Source organism: Muntiacus reevesi, chromosome 15, assembly GCF_963930625.1.
Source record: "Muntiacus reevesi chromosome 15, mMunRee1.1, whole genome shotgun sequence".
NCBI classification, from domain to species: Eukaryota; Metazoa; Chordata; class Mammalia; order Artiodactyla; family Cervidae; genus Muntiacus; species Muntiacus reevesi.
The window spans coordinates 1,220,869-1,243,767 of NC_089263.1; the positions used below are offsets into that span (position 1 = coordinate 1,220,869).

Here is a 22,899-nt window from a genome sequence, read left to right on the forward strand (position 1 = left end):
CTCCTCCTGGGAGTGGCGCTGCCTGCCCTGTGGAGGTGGGGAGCAAGCCAGCACGTGCTCGGATCGATGACGACACCCTCTCATGCATTCCTTGGAAAATCTGAACAACATGAGTGAGAACTCACTACCGTCTCCTCATCGAAACTGAGGTCCAGCACGTTGCCTTCCGTGGGCTTAGGGGTGGGTAGGTTAGCAAGAGGGCTTCTCTGACGGTGTAAGACACATGCATGGGGTAGCCAGGTCACCAGCAGTTGCGAGGCTCCCATCTGAGGGTGGGCCGTGTACAGATGTTCGAGCGGCCTTCTTGGATGTGGGGTATGGTGAAGGGCACTGAGGAGCAGAAGAGGCATCCGGCTTGTCAGGGGGTGGTAGGTGTCGCAGTAGATCCTGGCATGGGACAGTGAGCTCTTCGTTGAGAACGGTGCATTTTGTCCTGGTTCCTGCTGCAAGTGTGCTCACTGGGGCTCTCGTGATGTGGATTCTGATGCAAGGAAGCTTCCGTGGTCTCCGATTGGAGCCCCAGGTGAGATCTGAGGCCGTCGCCATTGCGGCCCTTTGGGTCGGCGAGATTGCTGAGTACCCTGTGGGCTGCAGCGGCTGCAGAGACCTAGGGGAACGGTGGCAGTTGTGAAAGTTAATAGTCCTCCTTTCTGCCCTTGGCAGTTCCTGAATTGCAAGTCCTGTCACCTGCTTGAGTCTTGGAGGGCGCCATGGACTGTGTCGTGGTGACAGGCCTGCATTGCTCCTGCAGGTTGACCAGAGGCCCAGAGAAGAATGGTTGTGCAGGTGAGGAAAAGCGCAGTGTGATTTGCTGGGATGTTATGACTGCTGAGGCTGCAGGCACTGTCGTTCTGTTTTCAGTGATATAGTGTGGTCCTTTTGGCGCTGCCGTCAGCTGGGTACAGAGGAGAGGGCATTGCTGGTGCTTGGGAGGCTCGGTGATAGGTGACCTTTGTGTCCTTGGTGGCCTGCTGCCAGTAGAAGGACTCCCCAAGGGTTTCTTTGGTGCCTTGAAGAGTTGCAGTAACAGAGGCCAAGCAACCAGCCCTGTGGGTTGTTCTGTGTTGTGCTCACATGCCCCTTGGTCGCCATTTGTCCCCTGGGCCTGGAATTACCCAGGTTCCCTAAGGTTGGGGCCACTCTGCCGGCCCTGAGCGCAGAAATGTGTTCGCCCCCCTGGCAATGAAGCATCAACCTTGGAGGCCCGTGGTTCTGGAAGAGATGGGTCATTGGTTGGCATCCCCACGGTGCCTCACTGTAGGAGCCAGCAGCTCCCATGGCGCTACGGCAGAGACCTGTGGCATCCAAGGTCTTCCCCTGACAGGTCTTCTGAAGAATACATGAAAGCATCCTTAGTGATGTGTATGCACTTGGTCATTTTGCCAACCTTCATCCTGTGGGTCTTCCTGCTTGCTGATTGGCCCTGTGTGTGCCGAGGCCTTGGACGCCTCAGATTTGGGTGAGAGACCCTTGAGGCAGGAGCAGTTCAATGTGAACCACGCCCTGCATTATGGCAGCTTTCTCTAGGGTGTGGTCAGTAACCTGGTCCCTGCAGCGTGTAGATCTGAGGATAATCTAGCCAGGAAAGGGGTCCTCTTTCTGTGGGAGTGAGCCCTGGATCCTGGTACCTGAGGAAGTCCGGGTCCCATCCTCACTTTCGGGCAGAGGCCGCCCAGTGATTGGACTGACTGGCAGGAAGAGACGCATGCCTTGATTTCTCTTCCTATCCGAGGGTGCGCTGGGCCGTATCTGCCCTAGTGCCAAGTTCACCGTACTGTGTAGTCGTCTGGGAAATTTTTCTGTTTCGGGTGGAGGTGACCCTTGTGACAAGGACCCCTGAGCTGTAGTAGTAGCTACAGTCTCAGGGTCCGTGGCATTCACACAGACGCTCCGCAAGGTGGCCTTGGGCGGTCAGGTCTCTGTGCTTTGGCCAGAGATCATGGGTCATGGAGACTGGGAGCCTAGAGCCTATGTCAACAGCCCCTCAGTGAAATTTTGCATGGGGCTGAAGGAAGATGCCAGGTGTCATCCCCCATTTCGTGGGAGGACAGGAGGTCAGGGCTCCATGAAGACGGCATGCGTGTTCAGACGGCAGGGCCTTTCCATGCGGGCTGTGAGACTTGGCTACCCGGACCTATTTCTGGACACAGAGCCAAATTGCCGAGAGTGCATTCTTGTTGGTACACCGGGACACAGGCCCTCAAGGCCACCTGGAATCCCCTGCCACCCATGCATGCTGAGTCAGAAAGACCCCCTGATGACCTTGAGCCTAATTTGCTGCGCTCTTTTCAAAGGTAGGTAACCAGTTGTCTGTAAGTGATCAGTGTAGTTGGGTTGCAGATACAGGCCTTCCCCCAATGAAACACCTGCATCAGTGTTACTCAGTGAGAGACCAAGTAGACACCTCAAGTGTTTCTGTGCTTTCTGTCCCCTTGTCAGGCGCAGTTGCCAGATATGGCTGTCCATCACCCAGGAGACGAAGGCCCGCCCATGAGGCAGTGGCTCGAGGTGCAAGGGAGTCCGGCAAGAAGTGCGGCGGCCCAGTTGTTTTTGGATCACCGAGCACGGTACGGCTTCTCCTGCCCCAAGACGTGTCATGAATTTCAGGTTTCCTGGCACTGCCTGAGTGGCTGTATGTACGGAGGGACCGTTCCTCTTGCTGAGAAGCCTGGGGGCTCTGAGTTGCCCCGGCTGCTGGAGGACTCCCAGGTCACTGGCTCCTCCTGGGAGTGGCGCTGCCTGCCCTGTGGAGGTGGGGAGCAAGCCAGCACGTGCTCGGATCGATGACGACACCCTCTCATGCATTCCTTGGAAAATCTGAACAACATGAGTGAGAACTCACTACCGTCTCCTCATCGAAACTGAGGTCCAGCACGTTGCCTTCCGTGGGCTTAGGGGTGGGTAGGTTAGCAAGAGGGCTTCTCTGACGGTGTAAGACACATGCATGGGGTAGCCAGGTCACCAGCAGTTGCGAGGCTCCCATCTGAGGGTGGGCCGTGTACAGATGTTCGAGCGGCCTTCTTGGATGTGGGGTATGGTGAAGGGCACTGAGGAGCAGAAGAGGCATCCGGCTTGTCAGGGGGTGGTAGGTGTCGCAGTAGATCCTGGCATGGGACAGTGAGCTCTTCGTTGAGAACGGTGCATTTTGTCCTGATTCCTGCTGCAAGTGTGCTCACTGGGGCTCTCGTGATGTGGATTCTGATGCAAGGAAGCTTCCGTGGTCTCCGATTGGAGCCCCAGGTGAGATCTGAGGCCGTCTCCATTGCGGCCCTTTGGGTCGGCGAGATTGCTGAGTACCCTGTGGGCTGCAGCGGCTGCAGAGACCTAGGGGAACGGTGGCAGTTGTGAAAGTTAATAGGCCTCCTTTCTGCCCTTGGCAGTTCCTGAATTGCAAGTCCTGTCACCTGCTTGAGTCTTGGAGGGCGCCATGGACTGTGTCGTGGTGACAGGCCTGCATTGCTCCTGCAGGTTGACCAGAGGCCCAGAGAAGAATGGTTGTGCAGGTGAGGAAAAGCGCAGTGTGATTTGCTGGGATGTTATGACTGCTGAGGCTGCAGGCACTGTCGTTCTGTTTTCAGTGATATAGTGTGGTCCTTTTGGCGCTGCCGTCAGCTGGGTACAGAGGAGAGGGCATTGCTGGTGCTTGGGAGGCTCGGTGATAGGTGACCTTTGTGTCCTTGGTGGCCTGCTGCCAGTAGAAGGACTCCCCAAGGGTTTCTTTGGTGCCTTGAAGAGTTGCAGTAACAGAGGCCAAGCAACCAGCCCTGTGGGTTGTTCTGTGTTGTGCTCACATGCCCCTTGGTCGCCATTTGTCCCCTGGGCCTGGAATTACCCAGGTTCCCTAAGGTTGGGGCCACTCTGCCGGCCCTGAGCGCAGAAATGTGTTCGCCCCCCTGGCAATGAAGCATCAACCTTGGAGGCCCGTGGTTCTGGAAGAGATGGGTCATTGGTTGGCATCCCCACGGTGCCTCACTGTAGGAGCCAGCAGCTCCCATGGCGCTACGGCAGAGACCTGTGGCATCCAAGGTCTTCCCCTGACAGGTCTTCTGAAGAATACATGAAAGCATCCTTAGTGATGTGTATGCACTTGGTCATTTTGCCAACCTTCATCCTGTGGGTCTTCCTGCTTGCTGATTGGCCCTGTGTGTGCCGAGGCCTTGGACGCCTCAGATTTGGGTGAGAGACCCTTGAGGCAGGAGCAGTTCAATGTGAACCACGCCCTGCATTATGGCAGCTTTCTCTAGGGTGTGGTCAGTAACCTGGTCCCTGCAGCGTGTAGATCTGAGGATAATCTAGCCAGGAAAGGGGTCCTCTTTCTGTGGGAGTGAGCCCTGGATCCTGGTACCTGAGGAAGTCCGGGTCCCATCCTCACTTTCGGGCAGAGGCCGCCCAGTGATTGGACTGACTGGCAGGAAGAGACGCATGCCTTGATTTCTCTTCCTATCCGAGGGTGCGCTGGGCCGTATCTGCCCTAGTGCCAAGTTCACCGTACTGTGTAGTCGTCTGGGAAATTTTTCTGTTTCGGGTGGAGGTGACCCTTGTGACAAGGACCCCTGAGCTGTAGTAGTAGCTACAGTCTCAGGGTCCGTGGCATTCACACAGACGCTCCGCAAGGTGGCCTTGGGCGGTCAGGTCTCTGTGCTTTGGCCAGAGATCATGGGTCATGGAGACTGGGAGCCTAGAGCCTATGTCAACAGCCCCTCAGTGAAATTTTGCATGGGGCTGAAGGAAGATGCCAGGTGTCATCCCCCATTTCGTGGGAGGACAGGAGGTCAGGGCTCCATGAAGACGGCATGCGTGTTCAGACGGCAGGGCCTTTCCATGCGGGCTGTGAGACTTGGCTACCCGGACCTATTTCTGGACACAGAGCCAAATTGCCGAGAGTGCATTCTTGTTGGTACACCGGGACACAGGCCCTCAAGGCCACCTGGAATCCCCTGCCACCCATGCATGCTGAGTCAGAAAGACCCCCTGATGACCTTGAGCCTAATTTGCTGCGCTCTTTTCAAAGGTAGGTAACCAGTTGTCTGTAAGTGATCAGTGTAGTTGGGTTGCAGATACAGGCCTTCCCCCAATGAAACACCTGCATCAGTGTTACTCAGTGAGAGACCAAGTAGACACCTCAAGTGTTTCTGTGCTTTCTGTCCCCTTGTCAGGCGCAGTTGCCAGATATGGCTGTCCATCACCCAGGAGACGAAGGCCCGCCCATGAGGCAGTGGCTCGAGGTGCAAGGGAGTCCGGCAAGAAGTGCGGCGGCCCAGTTGTTTTTGGATCACCGAGCACGGTACGGCTTCTCCTGCCCCAAGACGTGTCGTGAATTTCAGGTTTCCTGGCACTGCCTGAGTGGCTGTATGTACGGAGGGACCGTTCCTCTTGCTGAGAAGCCTGGGGGCTCTGAGTTGCCCCGGCTGCTGGAGGACTCCCAGGTCACTGGCTCCTCCTGGGAGTGGCGCTGCCTGCCCTGTGGAGGTGGGGAGCAAGCCAGCACGTGCTCGGATCGATGACGACACCCTCTCATGCATTCCTTGGAAAATCTGAACAACATGAGTGAGAACTCACTACCGTCTCCTCATCGAAACTGAGGTCCAGCACGTTGCCTTCCGTGGGCTTAGGGGTGGGTAGGTTAGCAAGAGGGCTTCTCTGACGGTGTAAGACACATGCATGGGGTAGCCAGGTCACCAGCAGTTGCGAGGCTCCCATCTGAGGGTGGGCCGTGTACAGATGTTCGAGCGGCCTTCTTGGATGTGGGGTATGGTGAAGGGCACTGAGGAGCAGAAGAGGCATCCGGCTTGTCAGGGGGTGGTAGGTGTCGCAGTAGATCCTGGCATGGGACAGTGAGCTCTTCGTTGAGAACGGTGCATTTTGTCCTGATTCCTGCTGCAAGTGTGCTCACTGGGGCTCTCGTGATGTGGATTCTGATGCAAGGAAGCTTCCGTGGTCTCCGATTGGAGCCCCAGGTGAGATCTGAGGCCGTCGCCATTGCGGCCCTTTGGGTCGGCGAGATTGCTGAGTACCCTGTGGGCTGCAGCGGCTGCAGAGACCTAGGGGAACGGTGGCAGTTGTGAAAGTTAATAGTCCTCCTTTCTGCCCTTGGCAGTTCCTGAATTGCAAGTCCTGTCACCTGCTTGAGTCTTGGAGGGCGCCATGTACTGTGTCGTGGTGACAGGCCTGCATTGCTCCTGCAGGTTGACCAGAGGCCCAGAGAAGAATGGTTGTGCAGGTGAGGAAAAGCGCAGTGTGATTTGCTGGGATGTTATGACTGCTGGGGCTGCAGGCACTGTCGTTCTGTTTTCAGTGATATAGTGTGGTCCTTTTGGCGCTGCCGTCAGCTGGGTACAGAGGAGAGGGCATTGCTGGTGCTTGGGAGGCTCGGTGATAGGTGACCTTTGTGTCCTTGGTGGCCTGCTGCCAGTAGAAGGACTCCCCAAGGGTTTCTTTGGTGCCTTGAAGAGTTGCAGTAACAGAGGCCAAGCAACCAGCCCTGTGGGTTGTTCTGTGTTGTGCTCACATGCCCCTTGGTCGCCATTTGTCCCCTGGGCCTGGAATTACCCAGGTTCCCTAAGGTTGGGGCCACTCTGCCGGCCCTGAGCGCAGAAATGTGTTGACCCCCTGGCAATGAAGCATCAACCTTGGAGGCCCGTGGTTCTGGAAGAGATGGGTCATTGGTTGGCATCCCCACGGTGCCTCACTGTAGGAGCCAGCAGCTCCCATGGCGCTACGACAGAGACCTGTGGCATCCAAGGTCTTCCCCTGACAGGTCTTCTGAAGAATACATGAAAGCATCCTTAGTGATGTGTATGCACTTGGTCATTTTGCCAACCTTCATCCTGTGGGTCTTCCTGCTTGCTGATTGGCCCTGTGTGTGCCGAGGCCTTGGACGCCTCAGATTTGGGTGAGAGACCCTTGAGGCAGGAGCAGTTCAATGTGAACCACGCCCTGCATTATGGCAGCTTTCTCTAGGGTGTGGTCAGTAACCTGGTCCCTGCAGCGTGTAGATCTGAGGATAATCTAGCCAGGAAAGGGGTCCTCTTTCTGTGGGAGTGAGCCCTGGATCCTGGTACCTGAGGAAGTCCGGGTCCCATCCTCACTTTCGGGCAGAGGCCGCCCAGTGATTGGACTGACTGGCAGGAAGAGACGCATGCCTTGATTTCTCTTCCTATCCGAGGGTGCGCTGGGCCGTATCTGCCCTAGTGCCAAGTTCACCGTACTGTGTAGTCGTCTGGGAAATTTTTCTGTTTCGGGTGGAGGTGACCCTTGTGACAAGGACCCCTGAGCTGTAGTAGTAGCTACAGTCTCAGGGTCCGTGGCATTCACACAGACGCTCCGCAAGGTGGCCTTGGGCGGTCAGGTCTCTGTGCTTTGGCCAGAGATCATGGGTCATGGAGACTGGGAGCCTAGAGCCTATGTCAACAGCCCCTCAGTGAAATTTTGCATGGGGCTGAAGGAAGATGCCAGGTGTCATCCCCCATTTCGTGGGAGGACAGGAGGTCAGGGCTCCATGAAGACGGCATGCGTGTTCAGACGGCAGGGCCTTTCCATGCGGGCTGTGAGACTTGGCTACCCGGACCTATTTCTGGACACAGAGCCAAATTGCCGAGAGTGCATTCTTGTTGGTACACCGGGACACAGGCCCTCAAGGCCACCTGGAATCCCCTGCCACCCATGCATGCTGAGTCAGAAAGACCCCCTGATGACCTTGAGCCTAATTTGCTGCGCTCTTTTCAAAGGTAGGTAACCAGTTGTCTGTAAGTGATCAGTGTAGTTGGGTTGCAGATACAGGCCTTCCCCCAATGAAACACCTGCATCAGTGTTACTCAGTGAGAGACCAAGTAGACACCTCAAGTGTTTCTGTGCTTTCTGTCCCCTTGTCAGGCGCAGTTGCCAGATATGGCTGTCCATCACCCAGGAGACGAAGGCCCGCCCATGAGGCAGTGGCTCGAGGTGCAAGGGAGTCCGGCAAGAAGTGCGGCGGCCCAGTTGTTTTTGGATCACCGAGCACGGTACGGCTTCTCCTGCCCCAAGACGTGTCGTGAATTTCAGGTTTCCTGGCACTGCCTGAGTGGCTGTATGTACGGAGGGACCGTTCCTCTTGCTGAGAAGCCTGGGGGCTCTGAGTTGCCCCGGCTGCTGGAGGACTCCCAGGTCACTGACTCCTCCTGGGAGTGGCGCTGCCTGCCCTGTGGAGGTGGGGAGCAAGCCAGCACGTGCTCGGATCGATGACGACACCCTCTCATGCATTCCTTGGAAAATCTGAACAACATGAGTGAGAACTCACTACCGTCTCCTCATCGAAACTGAGGTCCAGCACGTTGCCTTCCGTGGGCTTAGGGGTGGGTAGGTTAGCAAGAGGGCTTCTCTGACGGTGTAAGACACATGCATGGGGTAGCCAGGTCACCAGCAGTTGCGAGGCTCCCATCTGAGGGTGGGCCGTGTACAGATGTTCGAGCGGCCTTCTTGGATGTGGGGTATGGTGAAGGGCACTGAGGAGCAGAAGAGGCATCCGGCTTGTCAGGGGGTGGTAGGTGTCGCAGTAGATCCTGGCATGGGACAGTGAGCTCTTCGTTGAGAACGGTGCATTTTGTCCTGGTTCCTGCTGCAAGTGTGCTCACTGGGGCTCTCGTGATGTGGATTCTGATGCAAGGAAGCTTCCGTGGTCTCCGATTGGAGCCCCAGGTGAGATCTGAGGCCGTCTCCATTGCGGCCCTTTGGGTCGGCGAGATTGCTGAGTACCCTGTGGGCTGCAGCGGCTGCAGAGACCTAGGGGAACGGTGGCAGTTGTGAAAGTTAATAGTCCTCCTTTCTGCCCTTGGCAGTTCCTGAATTGCAAGTCCTGTCACCTGCTTGAGTCTTGGAGGGCGCCATGTACTGTGTCGTGGTGACAGGCCTGCATTGCTCCTGCAGGTTGACCAGAGGCCCAGAGAAGAATGGTTGTGCAGGTGAGGAAAAGCGCAGTGTGATTTGCTGGGATGTTATGACTGCTGAGGCTGCAGGCACTGTCGTTCTGTTTTCAGTGATATAGTGTGGTCCTTTTGGCGCTGCCGTCAGCTGGGTACAGAGGAGAGGGCATTGCTGGTGCTTGGGAGGCTCGGTGATAGGTGACCTTTGTGTCCTTGGTGGCCTGCTGCCAGTAGAAGGACTCCCCAAGGGTTTCTTTGGTGCCTTGAAGAGTTGCAGTAACAGAGGCCAAGCAACCAGCCCTGTGGGTTGTTCTGTGTTGTGCTCACATGCCCCTTGGTCGCCATTTGTCCCCTGGGCCTGGAATTACCCAGGTTCCCTAAGGTTGGGGCCACTCTGCCGGCCCTGAGCGCAGAAATGTGTTCGCCCCCCTGGCAATGAAGCATCAACCTTGGAGGCCCGTGGTTCTGGAAGAGATGGGTCATTGGTTGGCATCCCCACGGTGCCTCACTGTAGGAGCCAGCAGCTCCCATGGCGCTACGGCAGAGACCTGTGGCATCCAAGGTCTTCCCCTGACAGGTCTTCTGAAGAATACATGAAAGCATCCTTAGTGATGTGTATGCACTTGGTCATTTTGCCAACCTTCATCCTGTGGGTCTTCCTGCTTGCTGATTGGCCCTGTGTGTGCCGAGGCCTTGGACGCCTCAGATTTGGGTGAGAGACCCTTGAGGCAGGAGCAGTTCAATGTGAACTACGCCCTGCATTATGGCAGCTTTCTCTAGGGTGTGGTCAGTAACCTGGTCCCTGCAGCGTGTAGATCTGAGGATAATCTAGCCAGGAAAGGGGTCCTCTTTCTGTGGGAGTGAGCCCTGGATCCTGGTATCTGAGGAAGTCCGGGTCCCATCCTCACTTTCGGGCAGAGGCCGCCCAGTGATTGGACTGACTGGCAGGAAGAGACGCATGCCTTGATTTCTCTTCCTATCCGAGGGTGCGCTGGGCCGTATCTGCCCTAGTGCCAAGTTCACCGTACTGTGTAGTCGTCTGGGAAATTTTTCTGTTTCGGGTGGAGGTGACCCTTGTGACAAGGACCCCTGAGCTGTAGTAGTAGCTACAGTCTCAGGGTCCGTGGCATTCACACAGACGCTCCGCAAGGTGGCCTTGGGCGGTCAGGTCTCTGTGCTTTGGCCAGAGATCATGGGTCATGGAGACTGGGAGCCTAGAGCCTATGTCAACAGCCCCTCAGTGAAATTTTGCATGGGGCTGAAGGAAGATGCCAGGTGTCATCCCCCATTTCGTGGGAGGACAGGAGGTCAGGGCTCCATGAAGACGGCATGCGTGTTCAGACGGCAGGGCCTTTCCATGCGGGCTGTGAGACTTGGCTACCCGGACCTATTTCTGGACACAGAGCCAAATTGCCGAGAGTGCATTCTTGTTGGTACACCGGGACACAGGCCCTCAAGGCCACCTGGAATCCCCTGCCACCCATGCATGCTGAGTCAGAAAGACCCCCTGATGACCTTGAGCCTAATTTGCTGCGCTCTTTTCAAAGGTAGGTAACCAGTTGTCTGTAAGTGATCAGTGTAGTTGGGTTGCAGATACAGGCCTTCCCCCAATGAAACACCTGCATCAGTGTTACTCAGTGAGAGACCAAGTAGACACCTCAAGTGTTTCTGTGCTTTCTGTCCCCTTGTCAGGCGCAGTTGCCAGATATGGCTGTCCATCACCCAGGAGACGAAGGCCCGCCCATGAGGCAGTGGCTCGAGGTGCAAGGGAGTCTGGCAAGAAGTGCGGCGGCCCAGTTGTTTTTGGATCACCGAGCACAGTACGGCTTCTCCTGCCCCAAGACGTGTCGTGAATTTCAGGTTTCCTGGCACTGCCTGAGTGGCTGTATGTACGGAGGGACCGTTCCTCTTGCTGAGAAGCCTGGGGGCTCTGAGTTGCCCCGGCTGCTGGAGGACTCCCAGGTCACTGGCTCCTCCTGGGAGTGGCGCTGCCTGCCCTGTGGAGGTGGGGAGCAAGCCAGCACGTGCTCGGATCGATGACGACACCCTCTCATGCATTCCTTGGAAAATCTGAACAACATGAGTGAGAACTCACTACCGTCTCCTCATCGAAACTGAGGTCCAGCAGGTTGCCTTCCGTGGGCTTAGGGGTGGGTAGGTTAGCAAGAGGGCTTCTCTGACGGTGTAAGACACATGCATGGGGTAGCCAGGTCACCAGCAGTTGCGAGGCTCCCATCTGAGGGTGGGCCGTGTACAGATGTTCGAGCGGCCTTCTTGGATGTGGGGTATGGTGAAGGGCACTGAGGAGCAGAAGAGGCATCCGGCTTGTCAGGGGGTGGTAGGTGTCGCAGTAGATCCTGGCATGGGACAGTGAGCTCTTCGTTGAGAACGGTGCATTTTGTCCTGGTTCCTGCTGCAAGTGTGCTCACTGGGGCTCTCGTGATGTGGATTCTGATGCAAGGAAGCTTCCGTGGTCTCCGATTGGAGCCCCAGGTGAGATCTGAGGCCGTCGCCATTGCGGCCCTTTGGGTCGGCGAGATTGCTGAGTACCCTGTGGGCTGCAGCGGCTGCAGAGACCTAGGGGAACGGTGGCAGTTGTGAAAGTTAATAGGCCTCCTTTCTGCCCTTGGCAGTTCCTGAATTGCAAGTCCTGTCACCTGCTTGAGTCTTGGAGGGCGCCATGGACTGTGTCGTGGTGACAGGCCTGCATTGCTCCTGCAGGTTGACCAGAGGCCCAGAGAAGAATGGTTGTGCAGGTGAGGAAAAGCGCAGTGTGATTTGCTGGGATGTTATGACTGCTGAGGCTGCAGGCACTGTCGTTCTGTTTTCAGTGATATAGTGTGGTCCTTTTGGCGCTGCCGTCAGCTGGGTACAGAGGAGAGGGCATTGCTGGTGCTTGGGAGGCTCGGTGATAGGTGACCTTTGTGTCCTTGGTGGCCTGCTGCCAGTAGAAGGACTCCCCAAGGGTTTCTTTGGTGCCTTGAAGAGTTGCAGTAACAGAGGCCAAGCAACCAGCCCTGTGGGTTGTTCTGTGTTGTGCTCACATGCCCCTTGGTCGCCATTTGTCCCCTGGGCCTGGAATTACCCAGGTTCCCTAAGGTTGGGGCCACTCTGCCGGCCCTGAGCGCAGAAATGTGTTCGCCCCCCTGGCAATGAAGCATCAACCTTGGAGGCCCGTGGTTCTGGAAGAGATGGGTCATTGGTTGGCATCCCCACGGTGCCTCACTGTAGGAGCCAGCAGCTCCCATGGCGCTACGGCAGAGACCTGTGGCATCCAAGGTCTTCCCCTGACAGGTCTTCTGAAGAATACATGAAAGCATCCTTAGTGATGTGTATGCACTTGGTCATTTTGCCAACCTTCATCCTGTGGGTCTTCCTGCTTGCTGATTGGCCCTGTGTGTGCCGAGGCCTTGGACGCCTCAGATTTGGGTGAGAGACCCTTGAGGCAGGAGCAGTTCAATGTGAACCACGCCCTGCATTATGGCAGCTTTCTCTAGGGTGTGGTCAGTAACCTGGTCCCTGCAGCGTGTAGATCTGAGGATAATCTAGCCAGGAAAGGGGTCCTCTTTCTGTGGGAGTGAGCCCTGGATCCTGGTACCTGAGGAAGTCCGGGTCCCATCCTCACTTTCGGGCAGAGGCCGCCCAGTGATTGGACTGACTGGCAGGAAGAGACGCATGCCTTGATTTCTCTTCCTATCCGAGGGTGCGCTGGGCCGTATCTGCCCTAGTGCCAAGTTCACCGTACTGTGTAGTCGTCTGGGAAATTTTTCTGTTTCGGGTGGAGGTGACCCTTGTGACAAGGACCCCTGAGCTGTAGTAGTAGCTACAGTCTCAGGGTCCGTGGCATTCACACAGACGCTCCGCAAGGTGGCCTTGGGCGGTCAGGTCTCTGTGCTTTGGCCAGAGATCATGGGTCATGGAGACTGGGAGCCTAGAGCCTATGTCAACAGCCCCTCAGTGAAATTTTGCATGGGGCTGAAGGAAGATGCCAGGTGTCATCCCCCATTTCGTGGGAGGACAGGAGGTCAGGGCTCCATGAAGACGGCATGCGTGTTCAGACGGCAGGGCCTTTCCATGCGGGCTGTGAGACTTGGCTACCCGGACCTATTTCTGGACACAGAGCCAAATTGCCGAGAGTGCATTCTTGTTGGTACACCGGGACACAGGCCCTCAAGGCCACCTGGAATCCCCTGCCACCCATGCATGCTGAGTCAGAAAGACCCCCTGATGACCTTGAGCCTAATTTGCTGCGCTCTTTTCAAAGGTAGGTAACCAGTTGTCTGTAAGTGATCAGTGTAGTTGGGTTGCAGATACAGGCCTTCCCCCAATGAAACACCTGCATCAGTGTTACTCAGTGAGAGACCAAGTAGACACCTCAAGTGTTTCTGTGCTTTCTGTCCCCTTGTCAGGCGCAGTTGCCAGATATGGCTGTCCATCACCCAGGAGACGAAGGCCCGCCCATGAGGCAGTGGCTCGAGGTGCAAGGGAGTCCGGCAAGAAGTGCGGCGGCCCAGTTGTTTTTGGATCACCGAGCACGGTACGGCTTCTCCTGCCCCAAGACGTGTCGTGAATTTCAGGTTTCCTGGCACTGCCTGAGTGGCTGTATGTACGGAGGGACCGTTCCTCTTGCTGAGAAGCCTGGGGGCTCTGAGTTGCCCCGGCTGCTGGAGGACTCCCAGGTCACTGGCTCCTCCTGGGAGTGGCGCTGCCTGCCCTGTGGAGGTGGGGAGCAAGCCAGCACGTGCTCGGATCGATGACGACACCCTCTCATGCATTCCTTGGAAAATCTGAACAACATGAGTGAGAACTCACTACCGTCTCCTCATCGAAACTGAGGTCCAGCACGTTGCCTTCCGTGGGCTTAGGGGTGGGTAGGTTAGCAAGAGGGCTTCTCTGACGGTGTAAGACACATGCATGGGGTAGCCAGGTCACCAGCAGTTGCGAGGCTCCCATCTGAGGGTGGGCCGTGTACAGATGTTCGAGCGGCCTTCTTGGATGTGGGGTATGGTGAAGGGCACTGAGGAGCAGAAGAGGCATCCGGCTTGTCAGGGGGTGGTAGGTGTCGCAGTAGATCCTGGCATGGGACAGTGAGCTCTTCGTTGAGAACGGTGCATTTTGTCCTGGTTCCTGCTGCAAGTGTGCTCACTGGGGCTCTCGTGATGTGGATTCTGATGCAAGGAAGCTTCCGTGGTCTCCGATTGGAGCCCCAGGTGAGATCTGAGGCCGTCGCCATTGCGGCCCTTTGGGTCGGCGAGATTGCTGAGTACCCTGTGGGCTGCAGCGGCTGCAGAGACCTAGGGGAACGGTGGCAGTTGTGAAAGTTAATAGTCCTCCTTTCTGCCCTTGGCAGTTCCTGAATTGCAAGTCCTGTCACCTGCTTGAGTCTTGGAGGGCGCCATGTACTGTGTCGTGGTGACAGGCCTGCATTGCTCCTGCAGGTTGACCAGAGGCCCAGAGAAGAATGGTTGTGCAGGTGAGGAAAAGCGCAGTGTGATTTGCTGGGATGTTATGACTGCTGAGGCTGCAGGCACTGTCGTTCTGTTTTCACTGATATAGTGTGGTCCTTTTGGCGCTGCCGTCAGCTGGGTACAGAGGAGAGGGCATTGCTGGTGCTTGGGAGGCTCGGTGATAGGTGACCTTTGTGTCCTTGGTGGCCTGCTGCCAGTAGAAGGACTCCCCAAGGGTTTCTTTGGTGCCTTGAAGAGTTGCAGTAACAGAGGCCAAGCAACCAGCCCTGTGGGTTGTTCTGTGTTGTGCTCACATGCCCCTTGGTCGCCATTTGTCCCCTGGGCCTGGAATTACCCAGGTTCCCTAAGGTTGGGGCCACTCTGCCGGCCCTGAGCGCAGAAATGTGTTCGCCCCCCTGGCAATGAAGCATCAACCTTGGAGGCCCGTGGTTCTGGAAGAGATGGGTCATTGGTTGGCATCCCCACGGTGCCTCACTGTAGGAGCCAGCAGCTCCCATGGCGCTACGGCAGAGACCTGTGGCATCCAAGGTCTTCCCCTGACAGGTCTTCTGAAGAATACATGAAAGCATCCTTAGTGATGTGTAATGCACTTGGTCATTTTGCCAACCTTCATCCTGTGGGTCTTCCTGCTTGCTGATTGGCCCTGTGTGTGCCGAGGCCTTGGAAGCCTCAGATTTGGGTGAGAGACCCTTGAGGCAGGAGCAGTTCAATGTGAACCACGCCCTGCATTATGGCAGCTTTCTCTAGGGTGTGGTCAGTAACCTGGTCCCTGCAGCGTGTAGATCTGAGGATAATCTAGCCAGGAAAGGGGTCCTCTTTCTGTGGGAGTGAGCCCTGGATCCTGGTACCTGAGGAAGTCCGGGTCCCATCCTCACTTTCGGGCAGAGGCCGCCCAGTGATTGGACTGACTGGCAGGAAGAGACGCATGCCTTGATTTCTCTTCCTATCCGTGGGTGCGCTGGGCCGTATCTGCCCTAGTGCCAAGTTCACCGTACTGTGTAGTCGTCTGGGAAATTTTTCTGTTTCGGGTGGAGGTGACCCTTGTGACAAGGACCCCTGAGCTGTAGTAGTAGCTACAGTCTCAGGGTCCGTGGCATTCACACAGACGCTCCGCAAGGTGGCCTTGGGCGGTCAGGTCTCTGTGCTTTGGCCAGAGATCATGGGTCATGGAGACTGGGAGCCTAGAGCCTATGTCAACAGCCCCTCAGTGAAATTTTGCATGGGGCTGAAGGAAGATGCCAGGTGTCATCCCCCATTTCGTGGGAGGACAGGAGGTCAGGGCTCCATGAAGACGGCATGCGTGTTCAGACGGCAGGGCCTTTCCATGCGGGCTGTGAGACTTGGCTACCCGGACCTATTTCTGGACACAGAGCCAAATTGCCGAGAGTGCATTCTTGTTGGTACACCGGGACACAGGCCCTCAAGGCCACCTGGAATCCCCTGCCACCCATGCATGCTGAGTCAGAAAGACCCCCTGATGACCTTGAGCCTAATTTGCTGCGCTCTTTTCAAAGGTAGGTAACCAGTTGTCTGTAAGTGATCAGTGTAGTTGGGTTGCAGATACAGGCCTTCCCCCAATGAAACACCTGCATCAGTGTTACTCAGTGAGAGACCAAGTAGACACCTCAAGTGTTTCTGTGCTTTCTGTCCCCTTGTCAGGCGCAGTTGCCAGATATGGCTGTCCATCACCCAGGAGACGAAGGCCCGCCCATGAGGCAGTGGCTCGAGGTGCAAGGGAGTCCGGCAAGAAGTGCGGCGGCCCAGTTGTTTTTGGATCACCGAGCACGGTACGGCTTCTCCTGCCCCAAGACGTGTCGTGAATTTCAGGTTTCCTGGCACTGCCTGAGTGGCTGTATGTACGGAGGGACCGTTCCTCTTGCTGAGAAGCCTGGGGGCTCTGAGTTGCCCCGGCTGCTGGAGGACTCCCAGGTCACTGGCTCCTCCTGGGAGTGGCGCTGCCTGCCCTGTGGAGGTGGGGAGCAAGCCAGCACGTGCTCGGATCGATGACGACACCCTCTCATGCATTCCTTGGAAAATCTGAACAACATGAGTGAGAACTCACTACCGTCTCCTCATCGAAACTGAGGTCCAGCACGTTGCCTTCCGTGGGCTTAGGGGTGGGTAGGTTAGCAAGAGGGCTTCTCTGACGGTGTAAGACACATGCATGGGGTAGCCAGGTCACCAGCAGTTGCGAGGCTCCCATCTGAGGGTGGGCCGTGTACAGATGTTCGAGCGGCCTTCTTGGATGTGGGGTATGGTGAAGGGCACTGAGGAGCAGAAGAGGCATCCGGCTTGTCAGGGGGTGGTAGGTGTCGCAGTAGATCCTGGCATGGGACAGTGAGCTCTTCGTTGAGAACGGTGCATTTTGTCCTGGTTCCTGCTGCAAGTGTGCTCACTGGGGCTCTCGTGATGTGGATTCTGATGCAAGGAAGCTTCCGTGGTCTCCGATTGGAGCCCCAGGTGAGATCTGAGGCCGTCGCCATTGCGGCCCTTTGGGTCGGCGAGATTGCTGAGTACCCTGTGGGCTGCAGCGGCTGCAGAGACCTAGGGGAACGGTGGCAGTTGTGAAAGTTAATAGTCCTCCTTTCTGCCCTTGGCAGTTCCTGAATTGCAAGTCCTGTCACCTGCTTGAGTCTTGGAGGGCGCCATGTACTGTGTCGTGGTGACAGGCCTGCATTGCTCCTGCAGGTTGACCAGAGGCCCAGAGAAGAATGGTTGTGCAGGTGAGGAAAAGCGCAGTGTGATTTGCTGGGATGTTATGACTGCTGAGGCTGCAGGCACTGTCGTTCTGTTTTCACTGATATAGTGTGGTCCTTTTGGCGCTGCCGTCAGCTGGGTACAGAGGAGAGGGCATTGCTGGTGCTTGGGAGGCTCGGTGATAGGTGACCTTTGTGTCCTTGGTGGCCTGCTGCCAGTAGAAGGACTCCCCAAGGGTTTCTTTGGTGCCTTGAAGAGTTGCAGTAACAGAGGCCAAGCAACCAGCCCTGTGGGTTGTTCTGTGTTGTGCTCACATGCCCCTTGGTCGCCATTTGTCCCCTGGGCCTGGAATTACCCAGGTTCCCTAAGGTTGGGGCCACTCTGCCGGCCCTGAGCGCAGAAATGTGTTCGCCCCCCTGGCAATGAAGCATCAACCTTGGAGGCCCGTGGTTCTGGAAGAGATGGGTCATTGGTTGGCATCCCCACGGTGCCTCACTGTAGGAGCCAGCAGCTCCCATGGCGCTACGGCAGAGACCTGTGGCATCCAAGGTCTTCCCCTGACAGGTCTTCTGAAGAATACATGAAAGCATCCTTAGTGATGTGTAATGCACTTGGTCATTTTGCCAACCTTCATCCTGTGGGTCTTCCTGCTTGCTGATTGGCCCTGTGTGTGCCGAGGCCTTGGACGCCTCAGATTTGGGTGAGAGACCCTTGAGGCAGGAGCAGTTCAATGTGAACCACGCCCTGCATTATGGCAGCTTTCTCTAGGGTGTGGTCAGTAACCTGGTCCCTGCAGCGTGTAGATCTGAGGATAATCTAGCCAGGAAAGGGGTCCTCTTTCTGTGGGAGTGAGCCCTGGATCCTGGTACCTGAGGAAGTCCGGGTCCCATCCTCACTTTCGGGCAGAGGCCGCCCAGTGATTGGACTGACTGGCAGGAAGAGACGCATGCCTTGATTTCTCTTCCTATCCGAGGGTGCGCTGGGCCGTATCTGCCCTAGTGCCAAGTTCACCGTACTGTGTAGTCGTCTGGGAAATTTTTCTGTTTCGGGTGGAGGTGACCCTTGTGACAAGGACCCCTGAGCTGTAGTAGTAGCTACAGTCTCAGGGTCCGTGGCATTCACACAGACGCTCCGCAAGGTGGCCTTGGGCGGTCAGGTCTCTGTGCTTTGGCCAGAGATCATGGGTCATGGAGACTGGGAGCCTAGAGCCTATGTCAACAGCCCCTCAGTGAAATTTTGCATGGGGCTGAAGGAAGATGCCAGGTGTCATCCCCCATTTCGTGGGAGGACAGGAGGTCAGGGCTCCATGAAGACGGCATGCGTGTTCAGACGGCAGGGCCTTTCCATGCGGGCTGTGAGACTTGGCTACCCGGACCTATTTCTGGACACAGAGCCAAATTGCCGAGAGTGCATTCTTGTTGGTACACCGGGACACAGGCCCTCAAGGCCACCTGGAATCCCCTGCCACCCATGCATGCTGAGTCAGAAAGACCCCCTGATGACCTTGAGCCTAATTTGCTGCGCTCTTTTCAAAGGTAGGTAACCAGTTGTCTGTAAGTGATCAGTGTAGTTGGGTTGCAGATACAGGCCTTCCCCCAATGAAACACCTGCATCAGTGTTACTCAGTGAGAGACCAAGTAGACACCTCAAGTGTTTCTGTGCTTTCTGTCCCCTTGTCAGGCGCAGTTGCCAGATATGGCTGTCCATCACCCAGGAGACGAAGGCCCGCCCATGAGGCAGTGGCTCGAGGTGCAAGGGAGTCCGGCAAGAAGTGCGGCGGCCCAGTTGTTTTTGGATCACCGAGCACGGTACGGCTTCTCCTGCCCCAAGACGTGTCGTGAATTTCAGGTTTCCTGGCACTGCCTGAGTGGCTGTATGTACGGAGGGACCGTTCCTCTTGCTGAGAAGCCTGGGGGCTCTGAGTTGCCCCGGCTGCTGGAGGACTCCCAGGTCACTGGCTCCTCCTGGGAGTGGCGCTGCCTGCCCTGTGGAGGTGGGGAGCAAGCCAGCACGTGCTCGGATCGATGACGACACCCTCTCATGCATTCCTTGGAAAATCTGAACAACATGAGTGAGAACTCACTACCGTCTCCTCATCGAAACTGAGGTCCAGCACGTTGCCTTCCGTGGGCTTAGGGGTGGGTAGGTTAGCAAGAGGGCTTCTCTGACGGTGTAAGACACATGCATGGGGTAGCCAGGTCACCAGCAGTTGCGAGGCTCCCATCTGAGGGTGGGCCGTGTACAGATGTTCGAGCGGCCTTCTTGGATGTGGGGTATGGTGAAGGGCACTGAGGAGCAGAAGAGGCATCCGGCTTGTCAGGGGGTGGTAGGTGTCGCAGTAGATCCTGGCATGGGACAGTGAGCTCTTCGTTGAGAACGGTGCATTTTGTCCTGGTTCCTGCTGCAAGTGTGCTCACTGGGGCTCTCGTGATGTGGATTCTGATGCAAGGAAGCTTCCGTGGTCTCCGATTGGAGCCCCAGGTGAGATCTGAGGCCGTCGCCATTGCGGCCCTTTGGGTCGGCGAGATTGCTGAGTACCCTGTGGGCTGCAGCGGCTGCAGAGACCTAGGGGAACGGTGGCAGTTGTGAAAGTTAATAGTCCTCCTTTCTGCCCTTGGCAGTTCCTGAATTGCAAGTCCTGTCACCTGCTTGAGTCTTGGAGGGCGCCATGTACTGTGTCGTGGTGACAGGCCTGCATTGCTCCTGCAGGTTGACCAGAGGCCCAGAGAAGAATGGTTGTGCAGGTGAGGAAAAGCGCAGTGTGATTTGCTGGGATGTTATGACTGCTGAGGCTGCAGGCACTGTCGTTCTGTTTTCACTGATATAGTGTGGTCCTTTTGGCGCTGCCGTCAGCTGGGTACAGAGGAGAGGGCATTGCTGGTGCTTGGGAGGCTCGGTGATAGGTGACCTTTGTGTCCTTGGTGGCCTGCTGCCAGTAGAAGGACTCCCCAAGGGTTTCTTTGGTGCCTTGAAGAGTTGCAGTAACAGAGGCCAAGCAACCAGCCCTGTGGGTTGTTCTGTGTTGTGCTCACATGCCCCTTGGTCGCCATTTGTCCCCTGGGCCTGGAATTACCCAGGTTCCCTAAGGTTGGGGCCACTCTGCCGGCCCTGAGCGCAGAAATGTGTTCGCCCCCCTGGCAATGAAGCATCAACCTTGGAGGCCCGTGGTTCTGGAAGAGATGGGTCATTGGTTGGCATCCCCACGGTGCCTCACTGTAGGAGCCAGCAGCTCCCATGGCGCTACGGCAGAGACCTGTGGCATCCAAGGTCTTCCCCTGACAGGTCTTCTGAAGAATACATGAAAGCATCCTTAGTGATGTGTAATGCACTTGGTCATTTTGCCAACCTTCATCCTGTGGGTCTTCCTGCTTGCTGATTGGCCCTGTGTGTGCCGAGGCCTTGGACGCCTCAGATTTGGGTGAGAGACCCTTGAGGCAGGAGCAGTTCAATGTGAACCACGCCCTGCATTATGGCAGCTTTCTCTAGGGTGTGGTCAGTAACCTGGTCCCTGCAGCGTGTAGATCTGAGGATAATCTAGCCAGGAAAGGGGTCCTCTTTCTGTGGGAGTGAGCCCTGGATCCTGGTACCTGAGGAAGTCCGGGTCCCATCCTCACTTTCGGGCAGAGGCCGCCCAGTGATTGGACTGACTGGCAGGAAGAGACGCATGCCTTGATTTCTCTTCCTATCCGAGGGTGCGCTGGGCCGTATCTGCCCTAGTGCCAAGTTCACCGTACTGTGTAGTCGTCTGGGAAATTTTTCTGTTTCGGGTGGAGGTGACCCTTGTGACAAGGACCCCTGAGCTGTAGTAGTAGCTACAGTCTCAGGGTCCGTGGCATTCACACAGACGCTCCGCAAGGTGGCCTTGGGCGGTCAGGTCTCTGTGCTTTGGCCAGAGATCATGGGTCATGGAGACTGGGAGCCTAGAGCCTATGTCAACAGCCCCTCAGTGAAATTTTGCATGGGGCTGAAGGAAGATGCCAGGTGTCATCCCCCATTTCGTGGGAGGACAGGAGGTCAGGGCTCCATGAAGACGGCATGCGTGTTCAGACGGCAGGGCCTTTCCATGCGGGCTGTGAGACTTGGCTACCCGGACCTATTTCTGGACACAGAGCCAAATTGCCGAGAGTGCATTCTTGTTGGTACACCGGGACACAGGCCCTCAAGGCCACCTGGAATCCCCTGCCACCCATGCATGCTGAGTCAGAAAGACCCCCTGATGACCTTGAGCCTAATTTGCTGCGCTCTTTTCAAAGGTAGGTAACCAGTTGTCTGTAAGTGATCAGTGTAGTTGGGTTGCAGATACAGGCCTTCCCCCAATGAAACACCTGCATCAGTGTTACTCAGTGAGAGACCAAGTAGACACCTCAAGTGTTTCTGTGCTTTCTGTCCCCTTGTCAGGCGCAGTTGCCAGATATGGCTGTCCATCACCCAGGAGACGAAGGCCCGCCCATGAGGCAGTGGCTCGAGGTGCAAGGGAGTCCGGCAAGAAGTGCGGCGGCCCAGTTGTTTTTGGATCACCGAGCACGGTACGGCTTCTCCTGCCCCAAGACGTGTCGTGAATTTCAGGTTTCCTGGCACTGCCTGAGTGGCTGTATGTACGGAGGGACCGTTCCTCTTGCTGAGAAGCCTGGGGGCTCTGAGTTGCCCCGGCTGCTGGAGGACTCCCAGGTCACTGGCTCCTCCTGGGAGTGGCGCTGCCTGCCCTGTGGAGGTGGGGAGCAAGCCAGCACGTGCTCGGATCGATGACGACACCCTCTCATGCATTCCTTGGAAAATCTGAACAACATGAGTGAGAACTCACTACCGTCTCCTCATCGAAACTGAGGTCCAGCACGTTGCCTTCCGTGGGCTTAGGGGTGGGTAGGTTAGCAAGAGGGCTTCTCTGACGGTGTAAGACACATGCATGGGGTAGCCAGGTCACCAGCAGTTGCGAGGCTCCCATCTGAGGGTGGGCCGTGTACAGATGTTCGAGCGGCCTTCTTGGATGTGGGGTATGGTGAAGGGCACTGAGGAGCAGAAGAGGCATCCGGCTTGTCAGGGGGTGGTAGGTGTCGCAGTAGATCCTGGCATGGGACAGTGAGCTCTTCGTTGAGAACGGTGCATTTTGTCCTGGTTCCTGCTGCAAGTGTGCTCACTGGGGCTCTCGTGATGTGGATTCTGATGCAAGGAAGCTTCCGTGGTCTCCGATTGGAGCCCCAGGTGAGATCTGAGGCCGTCGCCATTGCGGCCCTTTGGGTCGGCGAGATTGCTGAGTACCCTGTGGGCTGCAGCGGCTGCAGAGACCTAGGGGAACGGTGGCAGTTGTGAAAGTTAATAGTCCTCCTTTCTGCCCTTGGCAGTTCCTGAATTGCAAGTCCTGTCACCTGCTTGAGTCTTGGAGGGCGCCATGTACTGTGTCGTGGTGACAGGCCTGCATTGCTCCTGCAGGTTGACCAGAGGCCCAGAGAAGAATGGTTGTGCAGGTGAGGAAAAGCGCAGTGTGATTTGCTGGGATGTTATGACTGCTGAGGCTGCAGGCACTGTCGTTCTGTTTTCACTGATATAGTGTGGTCCTTTTGGCGCTGCCGTCAGCTGGGTACAGAGGAGAGGGCATTGCTGGTGCTTGGGAGGCTCGGTGATAGGTGACCTTTGTGTCCTTGGTGGCCTGCTGCCAGTAGAAGGACTCCCCAAGGGTTTCTTTGGTGCCTTGAAGAGTTGCAGTAACAGAGGCCAAGCAACCAGCCCTGTGGGTTGTTCTGTGTTGTGCTCACATGCCCCTTGGTCGCCATTTGTCCCCTGGGCCTGGAATTACCCAGGTTCCCTAAGGTTGGGGCCACTCTGCCGGCCCTGAGCGCAGA

At 56.5% G+C, this 22,899-nt stretch overlaps 9 non-coding genes across 9 annotated transcripts; all 9 read left to right on the forward strand.

Moving 5' to 3' along the window:
* Nucleotides 1-60: 60 nt before the first annotated feature.
* LOC136147578 (small nucleolar RNA SNORD116) lies at nt 61-153 on the forward strand. The gene has a single exon (XR_010659244.1). It is a non-coding gene; the product is annotated as a small nucleolar RNA SNORD116 (small nucleolar RNA).
* Nucleotides 154-2,777: 2,624 nt separating this feature from the next.
* On the forward strand, nt 2,778-2,870 carry LOC136147579 (small nucleolar RNA SNORD116). The gene has a single exon (XR_010659245.1). It is a non-coding gene; the product is annotated as a small nucleolar RNA SNORD116 (small nucleolar RNA).
* Nucleotides 2,871-5,494: 2,624 nt separating this feature from the next.
* On the forward strand, nt 5,495-5,587 carry LOC136147580 (small nucleolar RNA SNORD116). Its single transcript, XR_010659246.1, has one exon. It is a non-coding gene; the product is annotated as a small nucleolar RNA SNORD116 (small nucleolar RNA).
* A 2,623-nt stretch (nt 5,588-8,210) lies between these two features.
* On the forward strand, nt 8,211-8,303 carry LOC136147581 (small nucleolar RNA SNORD116). Its single transcript, XR_010659247.1, has one exon. It is a non-coding gene; the product is annotated as a small nucleolar RNA SNORD116 (small nucleolar RNA).
* Nucleotides 8,304-10,927: 2,624 nt separating this feature from the next.
* On the forward strand, nt 10,928-11,020 carry LOC136147582 (small nucleolar RNA SNORD116). Its single transcript, XR_010659248.1, has one exon. It is a non-coding gene; the product is annotated as a small nucleolar RNA SNORD116 (small nucleolar RNA).
* A 2,624-nt stretch (nt 11,021-13,644) lies between these two features.
* Nucleotides 13,645-13,737, forward strand: LOC136147583 (small nucleolar RNA SNORD116). The gene has a single exon (XR_010659249.1). It is a non-coding gene; the product is annotated as a small nucleolar RNA SNORD116 (small nucleolar RNA).
* A 2,625-nt stretch (nt 13,738-16,362) lies between these two features.
* LOC136147584 (small nucleolar RNA SNORD116) lies at nt 16,363-16,455 on the forward strand. Its single transcript, XR_010659250.1, has one exon. It is a non-coding gene; the product is annotated as a small nucleolar RNA SNORD116 (small nucleolar RNA).
* A 2,625-nt stretch (nt 16,456-19,080) lies between these two features.
* Nucleotides 19,081-19,173, forward strand: LOC136147585 (small nucleolar RNA SNORD116). The gene has a single exon (XR_010659251.1). It is a non-coding gene; the product is annotated as a small nucleolar RNA SNORD116 (small nucleolar RNA).
* A 2,625-nt stretch (nt 19,174-21,798) lies between these two features.
* Nucleotides 21,799-21,891, forward strand: LOC136147586 (small nucleolar RNA SNORD116). The gene has a single exon (XR_010659252.1). It is a non-coding gene; the product is annotated as a small nucleolar RNA SNORD116 (small nucleolar RNA).
* The last annotated feature ends 1,008 nt before the right edge of the window (nt 21,892-22,899 follow it).